A 17,625-nucleotide genomic window follows, 5' to 3' on the forward strand; every position below is an offset into this window, starting at 1 on the left:
AATAGATGGTGTGTGTGCAACAATATACTGAAAGGTCAATTATATTGTGCAGCTTATCTCACCACCTGTAGTTATTTAGGTGAAAGCTCCAAAATGCTTGCCTAATATGTCTGTTTATCCAAAAGGAAGTATAGAGGGAGAGCTAGATAGATAGCATTGCATTACATTACATTACATTACATGGCAATGCAATGCACAGTTGCTGAAGTTGAACCAAAATGAGCTTGTCATCTGGCTTCTGCAACTTTTAACATGAAAAATCCAATGAGGAGAAGAAAAGCAAAGCCAAAGAGTCCATCCCAAAATCCGACAAACAAGCAAAATGAACAAAAAGCATTGAATTCAATTCTTTCTGATTTTAGAAACTGCATTAAAGAAAGGGTGCACCGGTCCTGGAGATACTGCAATACCAGGTCAATGCGTGGAGTGGACAGAGCAAGCTCTTTTTCCATCTCCCTGTTCTAAAAATCCATTTAATATATGGTCCCCAGATAGGGGACGTATCAGATATTAAACTGATAAGAACAGATACTACACTTGATCTTAGCCAAAAGGCCGAGAAGCGATAACCAGAATTGATTTCCGACTACGGTGCCACCCAAGGATTCTGAAAAGTCCATTTGTGGAGATGGCCACCTGGACTCCCGTTAAGAAGACATGCTGTCAACCTCTAGATCCCTCACATGCCTGCACTTTTCGGCTTGCTGCTGCTGCAATCCACGCGTTTTAGATCTGCATAACTCCACCTCTTTTAGCACAGTACCCTCAACCCCCGGCTGTTCCCACCCGCCTCAACACCGTTGGAAGGGAGGAGAACCAATTAAGGCGGGGGGGGGGTGGAACGAGCAGCTGTCTACCCTTAGCAGGAGGGTTGCTGATTAATTACCTCTCCTGCTGCTGCTGCTGCTGGCTGTCCAGCAGCAGACTGAAGGTGGCTGCTGCTGTGCGCAGGTATATAAAGGCTCAGAGCCTATTATGACACGCGCAGCCAGCGTTCCATTGCCACATTCCGTCTACTGCAGGCGGGATACCTGGATGGCTGAATGTCACTGAGAAGCTCACAGAGACCGCCATAAGCAACAGTTTAAAAGAATGCCACAGACTAATCAACCAAACTTTTTGGGTTGGTTTCTCTTTTATAGTCTGCAGGCATTAAATGAAAGAAGTCAGTGTTCCAGCAGAGGGAGACAACGTTTCAGAAAAGGCATTGTAGCAAACCAAAAAAGAAATTTTAAGCGCAGCAGAGTAACCAGCTCACATACCTGTTAGCTCAGGTGAGTTTAAAAGGCTGCTGTTGATAACAAGGGCATTTGCTAAATAGATGGTGTGTGTGCAACAATATACTGAAAGGTCAATTATATTGTGCAGCTTATCTCACCACCTGTAGTTATTTAGGTGAAAGCTCCAAAATGCTTGCCTAATATGTCTGTTTATCCAAAAGGAAGTATAGAGGGAGAGCTAGATAGATAGCATTGCATTACATTACATTACATGGCAATGCAATGCACAGTTGCTGAAGTTGAACCAAAATGAGCTTGTCATCTGGCTTCTGCAACTTTTAACATGAAAAATCCAATGAGGAGAAGAAAAGCAAAGCCAAAGAGTCCATCCCAAAATCCGACAAACAAGCAAAATGAACAAAAAGCATTGAATTCAATTCTTTCTGATTTTAGAAACTGCATTAAAGAAGGGGTGCACCGGTCCTGGAGATACTGCAATACCAGGTCAATGCGTGGAGTGGACAGAGCAAGCTCTTTTTCCATCTCCCTGTTCTAAAAATCCATTTAATATATGGTCCCCAGATAGGGGACGTATCAGATATTAAACTGATAAGAACAGATACTACACTTGATCTTAGCCAAAAGGCCGAGAAGCGATAACCAGAATTGGTTTCCGACTACGGTGCCACCCAAGGATTCTGAAAAGTCCATTTGTGGAGATGGCCACCTGGACTCCCGTTAAGAAGACATGCTGTCAACCTCTAGATCCCTCACATGCCTGCACTTTTCGGCTTGCTGCTGCTGCAATCCACGCGTTTTAAATCTGCATAACTCCACCTCTTTTAGCACAGTACCCTCAACCCCCGGCTGTTCCCACCCGCCTCAACACCGTTGGAAGGGAGGAGAACCAATTAAGGCGGGGGGGGGGGGGGTGGAACGAGCAGCTGTCTACCCTTAGCAGGAGGGTTGCTGATTAATTACCTCTCCTGCTGCTGCTGCTGCTGGCTGTCCAGCAGCAGACTGAAGGTGGCTGCTGCTGTGCGCAGGTATATAAAGGCTCAGAGCCTATTATGACACGCGCAGCCAGCGTTCCATTGCCACATTCCGTCTACTGCAGGCGGGATACCTGGATGGCTGAATGTCACTGAGAAGCTCACAGAGACCGCCATAAGCAACAGTTTAAAAGAATGCCACAGACTAATCAACCAAACTTTTTGGGTTGGTTTCTCTTTTATAGTCTGCAGGCATTAAATGAAAGAAGTCAGTGTTCCAGCAGAGGGAGACAACGTTTCAGAAAAGGCATTGTAGCAAGCCAAAAAAGAAACTTTAAGTGCAGCAGAGTAACCAGCTCACATACCTGTTAGCTCAGGTGAGTTTAAAAGGCTGCTGTTGATAACAAGGGCATTTGCTAAATAGATGGTGTGTGTGCAACAATATACTGAAAGGTCAATTATATTGTGCAGCTTATCTCACCACCTGTAGTTATTTAGGTGAAAGCTCCAAAATGCTTGCCTAATATGTCTGTTTATCCAAAAGGAAGTATAGAGGGAGAGCTAGATAGATAGCATTGCATTACATTACATTACATGGCAATGCAATGCACAGTTGCTGAAGTTGAACCAAAATGAGCTTGTCATCTGGCTTCTGCAACTTTTAACATGAAAAATCCAATGAGGAGAAGAAAAGCAAAGCCAAAGAGTCCATCCCAAAATCCGGCAAACAAGCAAAACGAACAAAAAGCATTGAATTCAATTCTTTCTGATTTTAGAAACTGCATTAAAGAAGGGGTGCACCGGTCCTGGAGATACTGCAATACCAGGTCAATGCGTGGAGTGGACAGAGCAAGCTCTTTTTCCATCTCCCTGTTCTAAAAATCCATTTAATATATGGTCCCCAGATAGGGGACGTATCAGATATTAAACTGATAAGAACAGATACTACACTTGATCTTAGCCAAAAGGCCGAGAAGCGATAACCAGAATTGGTTTTCGACTACGGTGCCACCCAAGGATTCTGAAAAGTCCATTTGTGGAGATGGCCACCTGGACTCCCGTTAAGAAGACATGCTGTCAACCTCTAGATCCCTCACATGCCTGCACTTTTCGGCTTGCTGCTGCTGCAATCCACGCGTTTTAGATCTGCATAACTCCACCTCTTTTAGCACAGTACCCTCAACCCCCGGCTGTTCCCACCCTCCTCAACACCGTTGGAAGGGAGGAGAACCAATTAAGGCGGGGGGGGGGTGGAACGAGCAGCTGTCTACCCTTAGCAGGAGGGTTGCTGATTAATTACCTCTCCTGCTGTTGCTGCTGCTGGCTGTCCAGCAGCAGACTGAAGGTGGCTGCTGCTGTGCGCAGGTATATAAAGGCTCAGAGCCTATTATGACACGCGCAGCCAGCGTTCCATTGCCACATTCCGTCTACTGCAAGCGGGATACCTGGATGGCTGAATGTCACTGAGAAGCTCACAGAGACCGCCATAAGCAACAGTTTAAAAGAATGCCACAGACTAATCAACCAAACTTTTTGGGTTGGTTTCTCTTTTATAGTCTGCAGGCATTAAATGAAAGAAGTCAGTGTTCCAGCAGAGGGAGACAACGTTTCAGAAAAGGCATTGTAGCAAACCAAAAAAGAAATTTTAAGCGCAGCAAAGTAACCAGCTCACATACCTGTTAGCTCAGGTGAGTTTAAAAGGCTGCTGTTGATAACAAGGGCATTTGCTAAATAGATGGTGTGTGTGCAACAATATACTGAAAGGTCAATTATATTGTGCAGCTTATCTCACCACCTGTAGTTATTTAGGTGAAAGCTCCAAAATGCTTGCCTAATATGTCTGTTTATCCAAAAGGAAGTATAGAGGGAGAGCTAGATAGATAGCATTGCATTACATTACATTACATTACATGGCAATGCAATGCACAGTTGCTGAAGTTGAACCAAAATGAGCTTGTCATCTGGCTTCTGCAACTTTTAACATGAAAAATCCAATGAGGAGAAGAAAAGCAAAGCCAAAGAGTCCATCCCAAAATCCGACAAACAAGCAAAATGAACAAAAAGCATTGAATTCAATTCTTTCTGATTTTAGAAACTGCATTAAAGAAAGGGTGCACCGGTCCTGGAGATACTGCAATACCAGGTCAATGCGTGGAGTGGACAGAGCAAGCTCTTTTTCCATCTCCCTGTTCTAAAAATCCATTTAATATATGGTCCCCAGATAGGGGACGTATCAGATATTAAACTGATAAGAACAGATACTACACTTGATCTTAGCCAAAAGGCCGAGAAGCGATAACCAGAATTGATTTCCGACTACGGTGCCACCCAAGGATTCTGAAAAGTCCATTTGTGGAGATGGCCACCTGGACTCCCGTTAAGAAGACATGCTGTCAACCTCTAGATCCCTCACATGCCTGCACTTTTCGGCTTGCTGCTGCTGCAATCCACGCGTTTTAGATCTGCATAACTCCACCTCTTTTAGCACAGTACCCTCAACCCCCGGCTGTTCCCACCCGCCTCAACACCGTTGGAAGGGAGGAGAACCAATTAAGGCGGGGGGGGGGTGGAACGAGCAGCTGTCTACCCTTAGCAGGAGGGTTGCTGATTAATTACCTCTCCTGCTGCTGCTGCTGCTGGCTGTCCAGCAGCAGACTGAAGGTGGCTGCTGCTGTGCGCAGGTATATAAAGGCTCAGAGCCTATTATGACACGCGCAGCCAGCGTTCCATTGCCACATTCCGTCTACTGCAGGCGGGATACCTGGATGGCTGAATGTCACTGAGAAGCTCACAGAGACCGCCATAAGCAACAGTTTAAAAGAATGCCACAGACTAATCAACCAAACTTTTTGGGTTGGTTTCTCTTTTATAGTCTGCAGGCATTAAATGAAAGAAGTCAGTGTTCCAGCAGAGGGAGACAACGTTTCAGAAAAGGCATTGTAGCAAACCAAAAAAGAAATTTTAAGCGCAGCAGAGTAACCAGCTCACATACCTGTTAGCTCAGGTGAGTTTAAAAGGCTGCTGTTGATAACAAGGGCATTTGCTAAATAGATGGTGTGTGTGCAACAATATACTGAAAGGTCAATTATATTGTGCAGCTTATCTCACCACCTGTAGTTATTTAGGTGAAAGCTCCAAAATGCTTGCCTAATATGTCTGTTTATCCAAAAGGAAGTATAGAGGGAGAGCTAGATAGATAGCATTGCATTACATTACATTACATGGCAATGCAATGCACAGTTGCTGAAGTTGAACCAAAATGAGCTTGTCATCTGGCTTCTGCAACTTTTAACATGAAAAATCCAATGAGGAGAAGAAAAGCAAAGCCAAAGAGTCCATCCCAAAATCCGACAAACAAGCAAAATGAACAAAAAGCATTGAATTCAATTCTTTCTGATTTTAGAAACTGCATTAAAGAAGGGGTGCACCGGTCCTGGAGATACTGCAATACCAGGTCAATGCGTGGAGTGGACAGAGCAAGCTCTTTTTCCATCTCCCTGTTCTAAAAATCCATTTAATATATGGTCCCCAGATAGGGGACGTATCAGATATTAAACTGATAAGAACAGATACTACACTTGATCTTAGCCAAAAGGCCGAGAAGCGATAACCAGAATTGGTTTCCGACTACGGTGCCACCCAAGGATTCTGAAAAGTCCATTTGTGGAGATGGCCACCTGGACTCCCGTTAAGAAGACATGCTGTCAACCTCTAGATCCCTCACATGCCTGCACTTTTCGGCTTGCTGCTGCTGCAATCCACGCGTTTTAAATCTGCATAACTCCACCTCTTTTAGCACAGTACCCTCAACCCCCGGCTGTTCCCACCCGCCTCAACACCGTTGGAAGGGAGGAGAACCAATTAAGGCGGGGGGGGGGGGGGGTGGAACGAGCAGCTGTCTACCCTTAGCAGGAGGGTTGCTGATTAATTACCTCTCCTGCTGCTGCTGCTGCTGGCTGTCCAGCAGCAGACTGAAGGTGGCTGCTGCTGTGCGCAGGTATATAAAGGCTCAGAGCCTATTATGACACGCGCAGCCAGCGTTCCATTGCCACATTCCGTCTACTGCAGGCGGGATACCTGGATGGCTGAATGTCACTGAGAAGCTCACAGAGACCGCCATAAGCAACAGTTTAAAAGAATGCCACAGACTAATCAACCAAACTTTTTGGGTTGGTTTCTCTTTTATAGTCTGCAGGCATTAAATGAAAGAAGTCAGTGTTCCAGCAGAGGGAGACAACGTTTCAGAAAAGACATTGTAGCAAACCAAAAAAGAAATTTTAAGCGCAGCAGAGTAACCAGCTCACATACCTGTTAGCTCAGGTGAGTTTAAAAGGCTGCTGTTGATAACAAGGGCATTTGCTAAATAGATGGTGTGTGTGCAACAATATACTGAAAGGTCAATTATATTGTGCAGCTTATCTCACCACCTGTAGTTATTTAGGTGAAAGCTCCAAAATGCTTGCCTAATATGTCTGTTTATCCAAAAGGAAGTATAGAGGGAGAGCTAGATAGATAGCATTGCATTACATTACATGGCAATGCAATGCACAGTTGCTGAAGTTGAACCAAAATGAGCTTGTCATCTGGCTTCTGCAACTTTTAACATGAAAAATCCAATGAGGAGAAGAAAAGCAAAGCCAAAGAGTCCATCCCAAAATCCGACAAACAAGCAAAATGAACAAAAAGCATTGAATTCAATTCTTTCTGATTTTAGAAACTGCATTAAAGAAGGGGTGCACCGGTCCTGGAGATACTGCAATACCAGGTCAATGCGTGGAGTGGACAGAGCAAGCTCTTTTTCCATCTCCCTGTTCTAAAAATCCATTTAATATATGGTCCCCAGATAGGGGACGTATCAGATATTAAACTGATAAGAACAGATACTACACTTGATCTTAGCCAAAAGGCCGAGAAGCGATAACCAGAATTGGTTTCCGACTACGGTGCCACCCAAGGATTCTGAAAAGTCCATTTGTGGAGATGGCCACCTGGACTCCCGTTAAGAAGACATGCTGTCAACCTCTAGATCCCTCACATGCCTGCACTTTTCGGCTTGCTGCTGCTGCAATCCACGCGTTTTAGATCTGCATAACTCCACCTCTTTTAGCACAGTACCCTCAACCCCCGGCTGTTCCCACCCGCCTCAACACCGTTGGAAGGGAGGAGAACCAATTAAGGCGGGGGTGGGGTGGAACGAGCAGCTGTCTACCCTTAGCAGGAGGGTTGCTGATTAATTACCTCTCCTGCTGCTGCTGCTGGCTGTCCAGCAGCAGACTGAAGGTGGCTGCTGCTGTGCGCAGGTATATAAAGGCTCAGAGCCTATTATGACACGCGCAGCCAGCGTTCCATTGCCACATTCCGTCTACTGCAGGCGGGATACCTGGATGGCTGAATGTCACTGAGAAGCTCACAGAGACCGCCATAAGCAACAGTTTAAAAGAATGCCACAGACTAATCAACCAAACTTTTTGGGTTGGTTTCTCTTTTATAGTCTGCAGGCATTAAATGAAAGAAGTCAGTGTTCCAGCAGAGGGAGACAACGTTTCAGAAAAGGCATTGTAGCAAACCAAAAAAGAAATTTTAAGCGCAGCAGAGTAACCAGCTCACATACCTGTTAGCTCAGGTGAGTTTAAAAGGCTGCTGTTGATAACAAGGGCATTTGCTAAATAGATGGTGTGTGTGCAACAATATACTGAAAGGTCAATTATATTGTGCAGCTTATCTCACCACCTGTAGTTATTTAGGTGAAAGCTCCAAAATGCTTGCCTAATATGTCTGTTTATCCAAAAGGAAGTATAGAGGGAGAGCTAGATAGATAGCATTGCATTACATTACATTACATGGCAATGCAATGCACAGTTGCTGAAGTTGAACCAAAATGAGCTTGTCATCTGGCTTCTGCAACTTTTAACATGAAAAATCCAATGAGGAGAAGAAAAGCAAAGCCAAAGAGTCCATCCCAAAATCCGACAAACAAGCAAAATGAACAAAAAGCATTGAATTCAATTCTTTCTGATTTTAGAAACTGCATTAAAGAAGGGGTGCACCGGTCCTGGAGATACTGCAATACCAGGTCAATGCGTGGAGTGGACAGAGCAAGCTCTTTTTCCATCTCCCTGTTCTAAAAATCCATTTAATATATGGTCCCCAGATAGGGGACGTATCAGATATTAAACTGATAAGAACAGATACTACACTTGATCTTAGCCAAAAGGCCGAGAAGCGATAACCAGAATTGGTTTCCGACTACGGTGCCACCCAAGGATTCTGAAAAGTCCATTTGTGGAGATGGCCACCTGGACTCCCGTTAAGAAGACATGCTGTCAACCTCTAGATCCCTCACATGCCTGCACTTTTCGGCTTGCTGCTGCTGCAATCCACGCGTTTTAGATCTGCATAACTCCACCTCTTTTAGCACAGTACCCTCAACCCCCGGCTGTTCCCACCCGCCTCAACACCGTTGGAAGGGAGGAGAACCAATTAAGGCGGGGGGGGGGTGGAACGAGCAGCTGTCTACCCTTAGCAGAAGGGTTGCTGATTAATTACCTCTCCTGCTGCTGCTGCTGCTGGCTGTCCAGCAGCAGACTGAAGGTGGCTGCTGCTGTGCGCAGGTATATAAAGGCTCAGAGCCTATTATGACACGCGCAGCCAGCGTTCCATTGCCACATTCCGTCTACTGCAGGCGGGATACCTGGATGGCTGAATGTCACTGAGAAGCTCACAGAGACCGCCATAAGCAACAGTTTAAAAGAATGCCACAGACTAATCAACCAAACTTTTTGGGTTGGTTTCTCTTTTATAGTCTGCAGGCATTAAATGAAAGAAGTCAGTGTTCCAGCAGAGGGAGACAACGTTTCAGAAAAGGCATTGTAGCAAACCAAAAAAGAAATTTTAAGCGCAGCAGAGTAACCAGCTCACATAACTGTTAGCTCAGGTGAGTTTAAAAGGCTGCTGTTGATAACAAGGGCATTTGCTAAATAGATGGTGTGTGTGCAACAATATACTGAAAGGTCAATTATATTGTGCAGCTTATCTCACCACCTGTAGTTATTTAGGTGAAAGCTCCAAAATGCTTGCCTAATATGTCTGTTTATCCAAAAGGAAGTATAGAGGGAGAGCTAGATAGATAGCATTGCATTACATTACATTACATGGCAATGCAATGCACAGTTGCTGAAGTTGAACCAAAATGAGCTTGTCATCTGGCTTCTGCAACTTTTAACATGAAAAATCCAATGAGGAGAAGAAAAGCAAAGCCAAAGAGTCCATCCCAAAATCCGACAAACAAGCAAAATGAACAAAAAGCATTGAATTCAATTCTTTCTGATTTTAGAAACTGCATTAAAGAAGGGGTGCACCGGTCCTGGAGATACTGCAATACCAGGTCAATGCGTGGAGTGGACAGAGCAAGCTCTTTTTCCATCTCCCTGTTCTAAATATCCATTTAATATATGGTCCCCAGATAGGGGACGTATCAGATATTAAACTGATAAGAACAGATACTACACTTGATCTTAGCCAAAAGGCCGAGAAGCGATAACCAGAATTGGTTTCCAACTACGGTGCCACCCAAGGATTCTGAAAAGTCCATTTGTGGAGATGGCCACCTGGACTCCCGTTAAGAAGACATGCTGTCAACCTCTAGATCCCTCACATGCCTGCACTTTTCGGCTTGCTGCTGCTGCAATCCACGCGTTTTAGATCTGCATAACTCCACCTCTTTTAGCACAGTACCCTCAACCCCCGGCTGTTCCCACCCGCCTCAACACCGTTGGAAGGGAGGAGAACCAATTAAGGCGGGGGTGGCGTGGAACGAGCAGCTGTCTACCCTTAGCAGGAGGGTTGCTGATTAATTACCTCTCCTGCTGCTGCTGCTGGCTGTCCAGCAGCAGACTGAAGGTGGCTGCTGCTGTGCGCAGGTATATAAAGGCTCAGAGCCTATTATGACACGCGCAGCCAGCGTTCCATTGCCACATTCCGTCTACTGCAGGCGGGATACCTGGATGGCTGAATGTCACTGAGAAGCTCACAGAGACCGCCATAAGCAACAGTTTAAAAGAATGCCACAGACTAATCAACCAAACTTTTTGGGTTGGTTTCTCTTTTATAGTCTGCAGGCATTAAATGAAAGAAGTCAGTGTTCCAGCAGAGGGAGACAACGTTTCAGAAAAGGCATTGTAGCAAACCAAAAAAGAAATTTTAAGCGCAGCAGAGTAACCAGCTCACATACCTGTTAGCTCAGGTGAGTTTAAAAGGCTGCTGTTGATAACAAGGGCATTTGCTAAATAGATGGTGTGTGTGCAACAATATACTGAAAGGTCAATTATATTGTGCAGCTTATCTCACCACCTGTAGTTATTTAGGTGAAAGCTCCAAATGCTTGCCTAATATGTCTGTTTATCCAAAAGGAAGTATAGAGGGAGAGCTAGATAGATAGCATTGCATTACATTACATTACATGGCAATGCAATGCACAGTTGCTGAAGTTGAACCAAAATGAGCTTGTCATCTGGCTTCTGCAACTTTTAACATGAAAAATCCAATGAGGAGAAGAAAAGCAAAGCCAAAGAGTCCATCCCAAAATCCGACAAACAAGCAAAATGAACAAAAAGCATTGAATTCAATTCTTTCTGATTTTAGAAACTGCATTAAAGAAGGGGTGCACCGGTCCTGGAGATACTGCAATACCAGGTCAATGCGTGGAGTGGACAGAGCAAGCTCTTTTTCCATCTCCCTGTTCTAAAAATCCATTTAATATATGGTCCCCAGATAGGGGACGTATCAGATATTAAACTGATAAGAACAGATACTACACTTGATCTTAGCCAAAAGGCCGAGAAGCGATAACCAGAATTGGTTTCCGACTACGGTGCCACCCAAGGATTCTGAAAAGTCCATTTGTGGAGATGGCCACCTGGACTCCCGTTAAGAAGACATGCTGTCAACCTCTAGATCCCTCACATGCCTGCACTTTTCGGCTTGCTGCTGCTGCAATCCACGCGTTTTAGATCTGCATAACTCCACCTCTTTTAGCACAGTACCCTCAACCCCCGGCTGTTCCCACCCGCCTCAACACCGTTGGAAGGGAGGAGAACCAATTAAGGCGGGGGGGGGGGGGGGTGGAACGAGCAGCTGTCTACCCTTAGCAGGAGGGTTGCTGATTAATTACCTCTCCTGCTGCTGCTGCTACTGGCTGTCCAGCAGCAGACTGAAGGTGGCTGCTGCTGTGCGCAGGTATATAAAGGCTCAGAGCCTATTATGACACGCGCAGCCAGCGTTCCATTGCCAAATTCCGTCTACTGCAGGCGGGATACCTGGATGGCTGAATGTCACTGAGAAGCTCACAGAGACCGCCATAAGCAACAGTTTAAAAGAATGCCACAGACTAATCAACCAAACTTTTTGGGTTGGTTTCTCTTTTATAGTCTGCAGGCATTAAATTAAAGAAGTCAGTGTTCCAGCAGAGGGTGACAACGTTTCAGAAAAGGCATTGTAGCAAACCAAAAAAGAAATTTTAAGCGCAGCAGAATAACCAGCTCACATACCTGTTAGCTCAGGTGAGTTTAAAAGGCTGCTGTTGATAACAAGGGCATTTGCTAAATAGATGGTGTGTGTGCAACAATATACTGAAAGGTCAATTATATTGTGCAGCTTATCTCACCACCTGTAGTTATTTAGGTGAAAGCTCCAAAATGCTTGCCTAATATGTCTGTTTATCCAAAAGGAAGTATAGAGGGAGAGCTAGATAGATAGCATTGCATTACATTACATTACATGGCAATGCAATGCACAGTTGCTGAAGTTGAACCAAAATGAGCTTGTCATCTGGCTTCTGCAACTTTTAACATGAAAAATCCAATGAGGAGAAGAAAAGCAAAGCCAAAGAGTCCATCCCAAAATCCGACAAACAAGCAAAATGAACAAAAAGCATTGAATTCAATTCTTTCTGATTTTAGAAACTGCATTAAAGAAGGGGTGCACCGGTATTGGAGATACTGCAATACCAGGTCAATGCGTGGAGTGGACAGAGCAAGCTCTTTTTCCATCTCCCTGTTCTAAAAATCCATTTAATATATGGTCCCCAGATAGGGGACGTATCAGATATTAAACTGATAAGAACAGATACTACACTTGATCTTAGCCAAAAGGCCGAGAAGCGATAACCAGAATTGGTTTCCGACTACGGTGCCACCCAAGGATTCTGAAAAGTCCATTTGTGGAGATGGCCACCTGGACTCCCGTTAAGAAGACATGCTGTCAACCTCTAGATCCCTCACATGCCTGCACTTTTCGGCTTGCTGCTGCTGCAATCCACGCGTTTTAGATCTGCATAACTCCACCTCTTTTAGCACAGTACCCTCAACCCCCGGCTTTTCCCACCCGCCTCAACACCGTTGGAAGGGAGGAGAACCAATTAAGGCGGGGGGGGGGGGGGTGGAACGAGCAGCTGTCTACCCTTAGCAGGAGGGTTGCTGATTAATTACCTCTCCTGCTGCTGCTGCTGCTGGCTGTCCAGCAGCAGACTGAAGGTGGCTGCTGCTGTGCGCAGGTATATAAAGGCTCAGAGCCTATTATGACACGCGCAGCCAGCGTTCCATTGCCACATTCCGTCTACTGCAGGCGGGATACCTGGATGGCTGAATGTCACTGAGAAGCTCACAGAGACCGCCATAAGCAACAGTTTAAAAGAATGCCACAGACTAATCAACCAAACTTTTTGGGTTGGTTTCTCTTTTATAGTCTGCAGGCATTAAATGAAAGAAGTCAGTGTTCCAGCAGAGGGAGACAACGTTTCAGAAAAGGCATTGTAGCAAACCAAAAAAGAAATTTTAAGCGCAGCAGAGTAACCAGCTCACATACCTGTTAGCTCAGGTGAGTTTAAAAGGCTGCTGTTGATAACAAGGGCATTTGCTAAATAGATGGTGTGTGTGCAACAATATACTGAAAGGTCAATTATATTGTGCAGCTTATCTCACCACCTGTAGTTATTTAGGTGAAAGCTCCAAAATGCTTGCCTAATATGTCTGTTTATCCAAAAGGAAGTATAGAGGGAGAGCTAGATAGATAGCATTGCATTACATTACATTACATGGCAATGCAATGCACAGTTGCTGAAGTTGAACCAAAATGAGCTTGTCATCTGGCTTCTGCAACTTTTAACATGAAAAATCCAATGAGGAGAAGAAAAGCAAAGCCAAAGAGTCCATCCCAAAATCCGACAAACAAGCAAAATGAACAAAAAGCATTGAATTCAATTCTTTCTGATTTTAGAAACTGCATTAAAGAAGGGGTGCACCGGTCCTGGAGATACTGCAATACCAGGTCAATGCGTGGAGTGGACAGAGCAAGCTCTTTTTCCATCTCCCTGTTCTAAAAATCCATTTAATATATGGTCCCCAGATAGGGGACGTATCAGATATTAAACTGATAAGAACAGATACTACACTTGATCTTAGCCAAAAGGCCGAGAAGCGATAACCAGAATTGGTTTCCGACTACGGTGCCACCCAAGGATTCTGAAAAGTCCATTTGTGGAGATGGCCACCTGGACTCCCGTTAAGAAGACATGCTGTCAACCTCTAGATCCCTCACATGCCTGCACTTTTCGGCTTGCTGCTGCTGCAATCCACGCGTTTTAGATCTGCATAACTCCACCTCTTTTAGCACAGTACCCTCAACCCCCGGCTGTTCCCACCCGCCTCAACACCGTTGGAAGGGAGGAGAACCAATTAAGGCGGGGGGGGGGGTGGAACGAGCAGCTGTCTACCCTTAGCAGGAGGGTTGCTGATTAATTACCTCTCCTGCTGCTGCTGCTGCTGGCTGTCCAGCAGCAGACTGAAGGTGGCTGCTGCTGTGCGCAGGTATATAAAGGCTCAGAGCCTATTATGACACGCGCAGCCAGCGTTCCATTGCCACATTCCGTCTACTGCAGGCGGGATACCTGGATGGCTGAATGTCACTGAGAAGCTCACAGAGACCGCCATAAGCAACAGTTTAAAAGAATGCCACAGACTAATCAACCAAACTTTTTGGGTTGGTTTCTCTTTTATAGTCTGCAGGCATTAAATGAAAGAAGTCAGTGTTCCAGCAGAGGGAGACAACGTTTCAGAAAAGGCATTGTAGCAAACCAAAAAAGAAATTTTAAGCGCAGCAGAGTAACCAGCTCACATACCTGTTAGCTCAGGTGAGTTTAAAAGGCTGCTGTTGATAACAAGGGCATTTGCTAAATAGATGGTGTGTGTGCAACAATATACTGAAAGGTCAATTATATTGTGCAGCTTATCTCACCACCTGTAGTTATTTAGGTGAAAGCTCCAAAATGCTTGCCTAATATGTCTGTTTATCCAAAAGGAAGTATAGAGGGAGAGCTAGATAGATAGCATTGCATTACATTACATTACATGGCAATGCAATGCACAGTTGCTGAAGTTGAACCAAAATGAGCTTGTCATCTGGCTTCTGCAACTTTTAACATGAAAAATCCAATGAGGAGAAGAAAAGCAAAGCCAAAGAGTCCATCCCAAAATCCGACAAACAAGCAAAATGAACAAAAAGCATTGAATTCAATTCTTTCTGATTTTAGAAACTGCATTAAAGAAGGGGTGCACCGGTCCTGGAGATACTGCAATACCAGGTCAATGCGTGGAGTGGACAGAGCAAGCTCTTTTTCCATCTCCCTGTTCTAAAAATCCATTTAATATATGGTCCCCAGATAGGGGACGTATCAGATATTAAACTGATAAGAACAGATACTACACTTGATCTTAGCCAAAAGGCCGAGAAGCGATAACCAGAATTGGTTTCCGACTACGGTGCCACCCAAGGATTCTGAAAAGTCCATTTGTGGAGATGGCCACCTGGACTCCCGTTAAGAAGACATGCTGTCAACCTCTAGATCCCTCACATGCCTGCACTTTTCGGCTTGCTGCTGCTGCAATCCACGCGTTTTAGATCTGCATAACTCCACCTCTTTTAGCACAGTACCCTCAACCCCCGGCTGTTCCCACCCGCCTCAACACCGTTGGAAGGGAGGAGAACCAATTAAGGCGGGGGGGGGGTGGAACGAGCAGCTGTCTACCCTTAGCAGGAGGGTTGCTGATTAATTACCTCTCCTGCTGCTGCTGCTGCTGGCTGTCCAGCAGCAGACTGAAGGTGGCTGCTGCTGTGCGCAGGTATATAAAGGCTCAGAGCCTATTATGACACGCGCAGCCAGCGTTCCATTGCCACATTCCGTCTACTGCAGGCGGGATACCTGGATGGCTGAATGTCACTGAGAAGCTCACAGAGACCGCCATAAGCAACAGTTTAAAAGAATGCCACAGACTAATCAACCAAACTTTTTGGGTTGGTTTCTCTTTTATAGTCTGCAGGCATTAAATGAAAGAAGTCAGTGTTCCAGCAGAGGGAGACAACGTTTCAGAAAAGGCATTGTAGCAAACCAAAAAAGAAATTTTAAGCGCAGCAGAGTAACCAGCTCACATACCTGTTAGCTCAGGTGAGTTTAAAAGGCTGCTGTTGATAACAAGGGCATTTGCTAAATAGATGGTGTGTGTGCAACAATATACTGAAAGGTCAATTATATTGTGCAGCTTATCTCACCACCTGTAGTTATTTAGGTGAAAGCTCCAAAATGCTTGCCTAATATGTCTGTTTATCCAAAAGGAAGTATAGAGGGAGAGCTAGATAGATAGCATTGCATTACATTACATTACATGGCAATGCAATGCACAGTCGCTGAAGTTGAACCAAAATGAGCTTGTCATCTGGCTTCTGCAACTTTTAACATGAAAAATCCAATGAGGAGAAGAAAAGCAAAGCCAAAGAGTCCATCCCAAAATCCGACAAACAAGCAAAATGAACAAAAAGCATTGAATTCAATTCTTTCTGATTTTAGAAACTGCATTAAAGAAGGGGTGCACCGGTCCTGGAGATACTGCAATACCAGGTCAATGCGTGGAGTGGACAGAGCAAGCTCTTTTTCCATCTCCCTGTTCTAAAAATCCATTTAATATATGGTCCCCAGATAGGGGAGGTATCAGATATTAAACTGATAAGAACAGATTTTTTGATTGAATATATCTTTTATTAGCACAAAAAATAAGTTAACAGACAGTGTACAGTGCCGCAGCCCAGTACACACAGAATTCTACATCATATTTACATAGCATGAGGATACAACGCACTAACTAGACACATCACACCCCTATGCTACACAAAACACTCAATCTGAAAGAAAAAGCATGTCAATCAATACAGTACGACGAACCGTGATAAGGGATGGGGATTGGGAAAAAGGGGATGGGGAGGGGAAAATCACAGGCCCGAAGGTTTATTGAAAGACAAGACACATAAGGGGAGAGGGGGAGGAGGGGTTTAGTCCTCATCCTCGTCCTCCGGACCGTCCACGATGGAATAGTCTCTGAGCAGGCTGTGGATCAGCCTGCGGCAGTCCTGGATGGACATCCTCTCCCTCCTCAAGATGAGCCGGTTCCTGGCGACCCAAACGGCATCCTTGAAGCAGTTCATAAGGCGCCAAGCCTCCTGGATGGCTCCGACGGTATGAACCCCAGGGAAGAGTCCGTAAAGCACAGAATGGTGCGATAGGCTCGCCCTGGGGACAGAGTTCCTCAGGTCGTCCTCAAGGGCAGTCAACAGGCGCTGTGCAAATCCGCAGTCCCAAAAAGTGTGCAAAGATGTTTCCTCCACGAAGGGGCACCTTGGGCAGTACCTGGTCTTGCACAGGTTCCGGGCATGCATGAATGACCGGACGGGCAGTCCGCCCTGAATCGCCATCCACGAAAAGTCCTTGTGCCCGTTGGTCAGCCTGTCAGACGACACATTTGTCCACACAGTCTCCAGCGTGTCCTGGTGAAGTCCTGTGATGTTCTCCATGTCATCCTTGGCTCTGATGAGCTTGTGGATAGTTTTGGGCTTCCACAAGTCGGGCTTGAGTCCCTCCAGTTGATGTTCCCCCACAAATCGAACGACGTCTCCGTAGAACCATGGCGTCGTCCAGTTGTAGGGGTAGGAGCTGTCCCACTTGTCCCAGCCGAGTCGCCTCCAAAAAGGAAGCAGGAAGAAGCGAGACATGGACCTGCCCGCGGAGCCATTCTTGACTTGCAAAGTCCGGCGGACACAATCACACACAAAAAAGGATCGCAGGAGGGTGGGGATATCTGGAACGCCCTTCCCGATACTACACTTGATCTTAGCTAAAAGGCCGAGAAGCGATAACCAGAATTGGTTTCCGACTACGGTGCCACCCAAGGATTCTGAAAAGTCCATTTGTGGAGATGGCCACCTGGACTCCCGTTAAGAAGACATGCTGTCAACCTCTAGATCCCTCACATGCCTGCACTTTTCGGCTTGCTGCTGCTGCAATCCACGCGTTTTAGATCTGCATAACTCCACCT

General features: G+C 45.4%; 13 non-coding genes across 13 annotated transcripts; all 13 read right to left on the reverse strand.

The window, feature by feature from the left end:
• Positions 1 to 376: 376 nt before the first annotated feature.
• On the reverse strand, positions 377 to 567 carry LOC141187033 (U2 spliceosomal RNA). Its single transcript, XR_012261256.1, has one exon. It is a non-coding gene; the product is annotated as a U2 spliceosomal RNA (small nuclear RNA).
• A 1,120-nt stretch (positions 568 to 1,687) lies between these two features.
• On the reverse strand, positions 1,688 to 1,878 carry LOC141188487 (U2 spliceosomal RNA). Its single transcript, XR_012262576.1, has one exon. It is a non-coding gene; the product is annotated as a U2 spliceosomal RNA (small nuclear RNA).
• A 1,124-nt stretch (positions 1,879 to 3,002) lies between these two features.
• LOC141188488 (U2 spliceosomal RNA) lies at positions 3,003 to 3,193 on the reverse strand. The gene has a single exon (XR_012262577.1). It is a non-coding gene; the product is annotated as a U2 spliceosomal RNA (small nuclear RNA).
• Positions 3,194 to 4,318: 1,125 nt separating this feature from the next.
• Positions 4,319 to 4,509, reverse strand: LOC141187045 (U2 spliceosomal RNA). The gene has a single exon (XR_012261267.1). It is a non-coding gene; the product is annotated as a U2 spliceosomal RNA (small nuclear RNA).
• A 1,120-nt stretch (positions 4,510 to 5,629) lies between these two features.
• Positions 5,630 to 5,820, reverse strand: LOC141188489 (U2 spliceosomal RNA). Its single transcript, XR_012262578.1, has one exon. It is a non-coding gene; the product is annotated as a U2 spliceosomal RNA (small nuclear RNA).
• A 1,120-nt stretch (positions 5,821 to 6,940) lies between these two features.
• On the reverse strand, positions 6,941 to 7,131 carry LOC141188491 (U2 spliceosomal RNA). The gene has a single exon (XR_012262579.1). It is a non-coding gene; the product is annotated as a U2 spliceosomal RNA (small nuclear RNA).
• A 1,117-nt stretch (positions 7,132 to 8,248) lies between these two features.
• LOC141188492 (U2 spliceosomal RNA) lies at positions 8,249 to 8,439 on the reverse strand. The gene has a single exon (XR_012262580.1). It is a non-coding gene; the product is annotated as a U2 spliceosomal RNA (small nuclear RNA).
• Positions 8,440 to 9,559: 1,120 nt separating this feature from the next.
• On the reverse strand, positions 9,560 to 9,750 carry LOC141184653 (U2 spliceosomal RNA). Its single transcript, XR_012259388.1, has one exon. It is a non-coding gene; the product is annotated as a U2 spliceosomal RNA (small nuclear RNA).
• A 1,116-nt stretch (positions 9,751 to 10,866) lies between these two features.
• On the reverse strand, positions 10,867 to 11,057 carry LOC141188494 (U2 spliceosomal RNA). Its single transcript, XR_012262582.1, has one exon. It is a non-coding gene; the product is annotated as a U2 spliceosomal RNA (small nuclear RNA).
• Positions 11,058 to 12,182: 1,125 nt separating this feature from the next.
• Positions 12,183 to 12,373, reverse strand: LOC141185493 (U2 spliceosomal RNA). Its single transcript, XR_012260151.1, has one exon. It is a non-coding gene; the product is annotated as a U2 spliceosomal RNA (small nuclear RNA).
• A 1,124-nt stretch (positions 12,374 to 13,497) lies between these two features.
• On the reverse strand, positions 13,498 to 13,688 carry LOC141188495 (U2 spliceosomal RNA). Its single transcript, XR_012262583.1, has one exon. It is a non-coding gene; the product is annotated as a U2 spliceosomal RNA (small nuclear RNA).
• A 1,121-nt stretch (positions 13,689 to 14,809) lies between these two features.
• On the reverse strand, positions 14,810 to 15,000 carry LOC141188496 (U2 spliceosomal RNA). The gene has a single exon (XR_012262584.1). It is a non-coding gene; the product is annotated as a U2 spliceosomal RNA (small nuclear RNA).
• A 1,120-nt stretch (positions 15,001 to 16,120) lies between these two features.
• Positions 16,121 to 16,313, reverse strand: LOC141185771 (U2 spliceosomal RNA). Its single transcript, XR_012260389.1, has one exon. It is a non-coding gene; the product is annotated as a U2 spliceosomal RNA (small nuclear RNA).
• Between the last annotated feature and the right edge of the window lie 1,312 nt (positions 16,314 to 17,625).

The sequence above is a fragment of the Phyllobates terribilis genome, unplaced genomic scaffold (assembly GCF_046119375.1).
Source record: "Phyllobates terribilis strain yellow unplaced genomic scaffold, ASM4611937v1 Scaffold_40__1_contigs__length_11209783, whole genome shotgun sequence".
Classification (NCBI taxonomy): Eukaryota; Metazoa; Chordata; class Amphibia; order Anura; family Dendrobatidae; genus Phyllobates; species Phyllobates terribilis.